Source organism: Oncorhynchus gorbuscha, linkage group LG03, assembly GCF_021184085.1.
Source record: "Oncorhynchus gorbuscha isolate QuinsamMale2020 ecotype Even-year linkage group LG03, OgorEven_v1.0, whole genome shotgun sequence".
NCBI classification, from domain to species: Eukaryota; Metazoa; Chordata; class Actinopteri; order Salmoniformes; family Salmonidae; genus Oncorhynchus; species Oncorhynchus gorbuscha.
This window is the reverse complement of record NC_060175.1, coordinates 93,029,497-93,036,514: the sequence shown is the minus strand read 5'-3', so window position 1 is coordinate 93,036,514 and position 7,018 is coordinate 93,029,497. Positions and strand designations below refer to the sequence as shown.

Sequence of the window (7,018 nt, the reverse complement as noted above, 5' to 3'; positions counted from 1 at the left end):
TCCACTGTCTCCTTTTCTCTCCACTTTCTCCTTTTCTCTCCACTGTCTCCTCTTCTCTCCTCTGCTCTGCTCTGCTCTCTCCCCTCCACTTTCTCCTTTTCTCTCCACTTTCTCCTTTTCTCTCCACTGTCTCCTCTTATCTCCTCTGCTCTGCTCTCTGCCCTCCACTATCTCATTTTCTCTCCTCTGCTCTGCTCTCTCCCCTCCACTGGTTCCTCTCCTCTGCTCTGCTCTATACCCTCCACTTTCTCCTTTTCTCTCCACTTTCTCCTCTTCTCTCCTCTGCTCTGCTCTCTCCCCTCCACTGTCTCCTTTTCTCTCCACTGTCTCCTCTTCTCTCCTCTGCTCTGCTCTCTGCCCTCCACTGTCTCCTTTTCTCTCCACTGTCTCCTCGTCTCTCCTCTGCTCTGCTCTCTCCCCTCCACTGTCTCCTTTTCTCTCCACGGTCTCCTTTTCTCTCCACTGTCTCCTCTTCTCTCCTCTCCTCTGCTCTGCTCTCTCCCCTCCACTCTCATTTTCTCTCCACTTTCTCCTTTTCTCTCCACTTTCTCCTTTTCTCTCCACTGTCTCCTCTTCTCTCCTCTGCTCTGCTCTGCTCTCTCCCCTCCACTGTCTCCTTTTCTCTCCACTTTCTCCTTTTCTCTCCACTTTCTCCTTTTCTCTCCACTGTCTCCTCTTCTCTCCTCTGCTCTGCTCTGCTCTCTCCCCTCCACTGTCTCCTTTTCTCTCCACTGTCTCCTTTTCTCTCCACTGTCTCCTCTTCTCTCCTCTCCTCTGCTCTGCTCTCTCCCCTCCACTGTCTCCTTTTTTCTCCACTGTCTGCTTTTCTCTCCACTTTCTCCTTTTCTCTCCACTGTCTCCTCTTCTCTTCTCTTCTCTCCTCTGCTCTGCTCTGCTCTCTCCCCTCCACTGTCTCCTTTTCTCTCCACTGTCTCCTCTTCTCTCCTCTGCTCTGCTCTCTACCCTCCACTGTCATCTCCTCTCCTCTGCTTTGATCTGCCATCTAGTTGCCATGGCAGCAGCAGCAGCTGTATCCAAGGCCACGGAAGGAGGAAGCTGGGCTGGCACCCTTCCTCACTCCCCCACCTCCCCCACACCCGGCTCCTGACCCACTGGTGAACCTGGCTGGGGTTCAAAGGTCAGGTGGCTCGGAGCGATGGAGAGACACTGAGGGATGACAAGGGAGATAATGAGAAAGAGTCACACCACAGAGACGGGGAAATTATTTTGTTGGGGATGAGGATGGGATGAGTCCAAATGTGATTATTATCAAACAGAGGATATTTTCTTTCTTTTTTTTAGTAGGAAATGGTAGCTTTTTTGCAGCAACCCTTGTAAAATGGAAAAGCCATGAAAATAAGTTTAAAACTGAATATTGTTTGTGTCTGTTTTACCTTGCGTCAAAAAGTGTGTGTTTGTTTTCGATGTGGCCCGGTTGGGTTTGTAAAAAGGGGGGTGGGGCACCTTGAGCAATGAAGGATGGATTTTAAATCACTTCCATGACTTTATTTACAGATTGTGTGTGTGAGTTTGTGTAGGGGATTGTGTGGGGGATTGTGTGTGGGATTGTATGGGGGATTGTGTAGGGGATTGTGTAGGGGATTGTGTGGGGGATTGTGTGTGGGATTGTGTAGGGGATTGTGTGGGGGATTGTGTAGGGGATTGTGTATGGGGATTGTGTAGGGGATTGTGTGGGGGATTGTGTGGGGGATTGTGTAGGGGATTGTGTAGGGGATTGTGTGGGGGATTGTGTGGGGGATTGTTTGGGGGATTGTGTGGGGGATTGTGTGGGGGATGGTGTGAGGGATTGTGTAGGGGATTGTGTGGGGGATTGTGTAGGGGATTGTGTGGGGGATTGTGTGGGGGATTGTGTGGGGGATTGTGTGGGGGATTGTGTAGGGGATTGTGTAGGGGATTGTTTGGGGGATTGTGTAGGGGATTGTGTAGGGGATTGTGTAGGGGATTGTGTAGGGGATTGTGTAGGGGATTGTGTAGGGGATTGTTTGGGGGATTGTGTAGGGGATTGTGTAGGGGATTGTGTAGGGGATTGTGTAGGGGATTGTGTGGGGGATTGTGTAGGGGATTGTGTAGGGGATTGTTTGGGGGATTGTGTAGGGGATTGTGTAGGGGATTGTTTGGGGGATTGTGTGGGGGATTGTGTGGAGGATGGTGTGGGGGATTGTGTGGGGGATTGTGTGGGGGATTGTTTGGGGATTGTGTGGGGGATTGTGTGGGGGATTGTGTGGGGGATGGTGTGGGGGATTGTGTGGGGGATTGTGTAGGGGATTGTGTGGGGGATTGTGTGGGTGATTGTGTGGGGGATGGTGTGGGGGATTGTGTGGGTGATTGTGTGGGTGATTGTGTGGGGGATTGTGTGGGTGATTGTGTGGGGGATGGTGTGGGGGATTGTGTGGGTGATTGTGTGGGGGATTGTGTGGGTGATTGTGTGGGGGATGGTGTGGGTGATTGTGTGGGTGATTGTGTGGGGATTGTGTGGGTGATTGTGTGGGGGTGGTGTGGGGGATTGTGTGGGTGATTGTGTGGGGGATTGTGTGGGTGATTGTGTGGGGGATTGTGTGGGGATTGTGTGGGTGATTGTTTGGGGGATGGTGTGGGGGATTGTGTGGGTGATTGTTTGGGGGATTGTGTGGGGGATTGTGTGGGTGATTGTTTGGGGGATTGTGTGGGGGATTGTGTGGGTGATTGTTTGGGGGATTGTGTGGGGGATGGTGTGGGGATTGTGTGGGTGATTGTTTGGGGGATTGTGTGGGTGATTGTTTGGGGGATTGTGTGGGGGATTGTGTGGGGATTGTGTGGGTGATTGTTTGGGGGATTGTGTGGGGGATTGTGTGGGTGATTGTTTGGGGGATTGTGTGGGGGATTGTGTGGGTGATTGTTTGGGGGATTGTGTGGGGGATGGTGTGGGGGATTGTGTGGGTGATTGTTTGGGGGATTGTGTGGGTGATTGTTTGGGGGATTGTGTGGGGGATTGTGTGGGGATTGTGTGGGGGATTGTGTGGGTGATTGTTTGGGGGATTGTGTGGGGGATTGTGTGGGGGATTGTTTGGGGGATTGTGTGGGGGATTGTGTAGGGATTGTTTAGGGGATTGTGTGGGGGATTGTGTGGGGGATGGTGTGGGGGATGGTGTGGGGGATTGTGTGGGGGATTGTGTAGGGGATTGTGTGGGGGATTGTGTGGGGGATTGTTTGGGGATTGTGTGGGGGATTGTGTAGGGGATTGTTTGGGGGATTGTGTGGGGGATTGTGTGGGGGATGGTGTGGGGGATTGTGTGGGGGATTGTGTAGGGGATTGTGTGGGGGATTGTGTGGGGGATTGTGTAGGGGATTGTGTGGGGGATTGTGTAGGTAATTGTTTGGGGGATTGTGTGGGGGATTGTGTGGGGGATTGTGTGGGAGATTGTGTGGGTGATTGTGTGGGGGATTGTGTGGGGGATTGTGTGGGGGATTGTGTGGGTGATCGTGTGGGGGATTGTGTTGGGGATTGTGTGGGGGATTGTGTGGGGGATTGTGTGGGGGATTGTGTGGGTGATTGTGTGGGGGATTGTGTGGGTGATTGTTTGGGGGATTGTGTGGGGGATTGTGTGGGGATTGTGTGGGGGATTGTGTGGGTGATTGTGTGGGGGATTGTGTGGGTGATTGTGTGGGGGATTGTGTGGGGGATTGTGTGGGGGATTGTGTGGGGGATTGTGTGGGTGATTGTGTGGGTGATTGTGTGGGTGATTGTGTGGGGGATTGTGTGGGTGATTGTGTGGGGGATTGTGTGGGGGATTGTGTGGGGGATTGTGTGGGGGATTGTGTGGGTGATTGTGTGGGTGATTGTGTGGGTGATTGTGTGGGTTATTCTGTGGGTGATTAATATATAATAATATATTCCATTTCGCAGACGCTTGTGTGGGTGATTGTGTGGGTGATTGTGTGGGGGATTGTGTGGGGGATTGTGTGGGGGATTGTGTGGGTGATTGTGTGGGTGATTGTGTGGGTGATTGTGTGGGGGATTGTGTGGGTGATTGTTTGGGGGATTGTGTGGGGGATTGTGTGGGTGATTGTTTGGGGGATTGTGTGGGGGATTGTGTGGGTGATTGTTTGGGGGATTGTGTGGGGGATGGTGTGGGGGATTGTGTGGGTGATTGTTTGGGGGATTGTGTGGGTGATTGTTTGGGGAATTGTGTGGGGGATTGTGTGGGGGATTGTGTGGGTGATTGTTTGGGGGATTGTGTGGGGGATTGTGTGGGGGATTGTTTGGGGGATTGTGTGGGGGATTGTGTGGGGATTGTTTAGGGGATGTGTGGGGGATTGTGTGGGGATTGTGTGGGGGATGGTGTGGGGATTGCGGGATTGTGGGGGATTGTGTGGGGATTGTGTGGGGGATTGTTTGGGGGATTGTGTGGGGGATTGTGTAGGGGATTGTTTGGGGGATTGTGTGGGGGATTGTGTGGGGGATGGTGTGGGGGATTGTGTGGGGGATGTGTGTAGGGGATTGTGTGGGGGGTGGGGGATTGTGTAATTGTTTGGGGGATTGTGTGGGGGATTGTGTGGGGGATTGTGTGGGGGATTGTGTGGGGGGGATTGTGTGGGGGATTGTGTGGGGGGATTGTGTGGGGATTGTGTGGGGGATTGTGTTGGGGGATTGTGTGGGGGATTGTGTGGGGGATTGTGTGGGGGATTGTGTGGGGATTGTGTGGGGGATTGTGTGGGGATTGTGTGGGGGATTGTGATTGTGGGGGATTGTGTTGGGATTGTGTGGGGGATTGTGTGGGTGATTGTGTGGGGGATTGTGTGGGGGATTGTGTGGGGGATTGTGTGGGGGATTGTGTGGGTGATTGTGTGGGGATTGTGTGGGTGATTGTGTGGGGATTGTGTGGGGGATTGTGTAATAATATATGCCATTTCGCAGACGATTGTGTGATTGTGGGTGATTGTGTGGGGGATTGGATTGTGTGGGTGATTGTGTGGGTGATTGTGTGGGTGATTGTGTGGGTGATTGTGTGGGGGATTGTGTGGGTGATTGTGTGGGGGATTGTGTGGGGGATTGTGTGGGTGATTGTGGGATTGTGTGGGGTGATTGTGTGGGGGTTGGGGATTGTGTGGGGATTGTGTGGGAGATTGTGTGGGTGATTGTGTGGGGGATGATTGTGGGGGATTGTGTGGGGGATTGTGTGGGGGATTGTGTGGGTGATCGTGTGGGGGATTGTGTTGGGGATTGTGTGGGGGATTGTGTGGGGGATTGTGTGGGGGATTGTGTGGGTGATTGTGTGGGGGATTGTGTGGGTGATTGTTTGGGGGATTGTGTGGGGGATTGTGTGGGGATTGTGTGGGGGATTGTGTGGGTGATTGTGTGGGTGATTGTGTGGGTGATTGTGTGGGGGATTGTGTGGGTGATTGTGTGGGGGATTGTGTGGGGGATTGTGTGGGGGATTGTGTGGGGGATTGTGTGGGTGATTGTGTGGGTGATTGTGTGGGTGATTGTGTGGGTTATTCTGTGGGTGATTAATATATAATAATATATTCCATTTCGCAGACGCTTGTGTGGGTGATTGTGTGGGTGATTGTGTGGGGGATTGTGTGGGGGATTGTGTGGGGGATTGTGTGGGTGATTGTGTGGGTGATTGTGTGGGTGATTGTGTGGGGGATTGTGTGGGTGATTGTTTGGGGGATTGTGTGGGGGATTGTGTGGGTGATTGTTTGGGGGATTGTGTGGGGGATTGTGTGGGTGATTGTTTGGGGGATTGTGTGGGGGATGGTGTGGGGGATTGTGTGGGTGATTGTTTGGGGGATTGTGTGGGTGATTGTTTGGGGGATTGTGTGGGGGATTGTGTGGGGGATTGTGTGGGTGATTGTTTGGGGGATTGTGTGGGGGATTGTGTGGGGGATTGTTTGGGGGATTGTGTGGGGGATTGTGTAGGGGATTGTTTAGGGGATTGTGTGGGGGATTGTGTGGGGGATGGTGTGGGGGATGGTGTGGGGGATTGTGTGGGGGATTGTGTAGGGGATTGTGTGGGGGATTGTGTGGGGGATTGTTTGGGGATTGTGTGGGGGATTGTGTAGGGGATTGTTTGGGGGATTGTGTGGGGGATTGTGTGGGGGATGGTGTGGGGGATTGTGTGGGGGATTGTGTAGGGGATTGTGTGGGGGATTGTGTGGGGGATTGTGTAGGGGATTGTGTGGGGGATTGTGTAGGTAATTGTTTGGGGGATTGTGTGGGGGATTGTGTGGGGGATTGTGTGGGGGATTGTGTGGGTGATTGTGTGGGGGATTGTGTGGGGGATTGTGTGGGGGATTGTGTGGGGGATTGTGTGGGTGATTGTGTGGGGGATTGTGTTGGGGATTGTGTGGGGGATTGTGTGGGGGATTGTGTGGGGGATTGTGTGGGTGATTGTGTGGGGGATTGTGTGGGGGATTGTGTGGGGGATTGTGTGGGGGATTGTGTGGGGGATTGTGTGGGTGATTGTGTGGGTGATTGTGTGGGTGATTGTGTGGGGGATTGTGTGGGTGATTGTGTGGGGGATTGTGTGGGGGATTGTGTGGGGGATTGTGTGGGGGATTGTGTGGGTGATTGTGTGGGTGATTGTGTGGGTGATTGTGTGGGTGATTCTGTGGGTGATTAATATATAATAATATATGCCATTTCGCAGACGCTTGTGTGGGTGATTGTGTGGGTGATTGTGTGGGGGATTGTGTGGGGGATTGTGTGGGGGATTGTGTGGGTGATTGTGTGGGTGATTGTGTGGGTGATTGTGTGGGTGATTGTGTGGGTGATTGTGTGGGTGATTGTGTGGGTGATTGTGTGGGGGATTGTGTGGGTGATTGTGTGGGGGATTGTGTGGGGGATTGTGTGGGGGATTTTGTGGGGGATTGTGTGGGTGATTGTGTGGGTGATTGTGTGGGTGATTGTGTGGGTGATTCTGTGGGTGATTAATATATAATAATATATGCCATTTCGCAGACGCTTGTGTGGGTGATTGTGTGGGTGATTGTGTGGGGGATTGTGTGGGGGATT

At 52.7% G+C, this 7,018-nt stretch overlaps 2 pseudogenes; both read right to left on the bottom strand.

The window, feature by feature from the left end:
* Positions 1-1,074: 1,074 nt before the first annotated feature.
* Positions 1,075-4,244, bottom strand: LOC124017902 (annotated as a pseudogene).
* An 85-nt stretch (positions 4,245-4,329) lies between these two features.
* LOC124017893 overlaps positions 4,330-7,018 on the bottom strand; it is a 12,188-nt pseudogene continuing 9,499 nt past the window's right edge.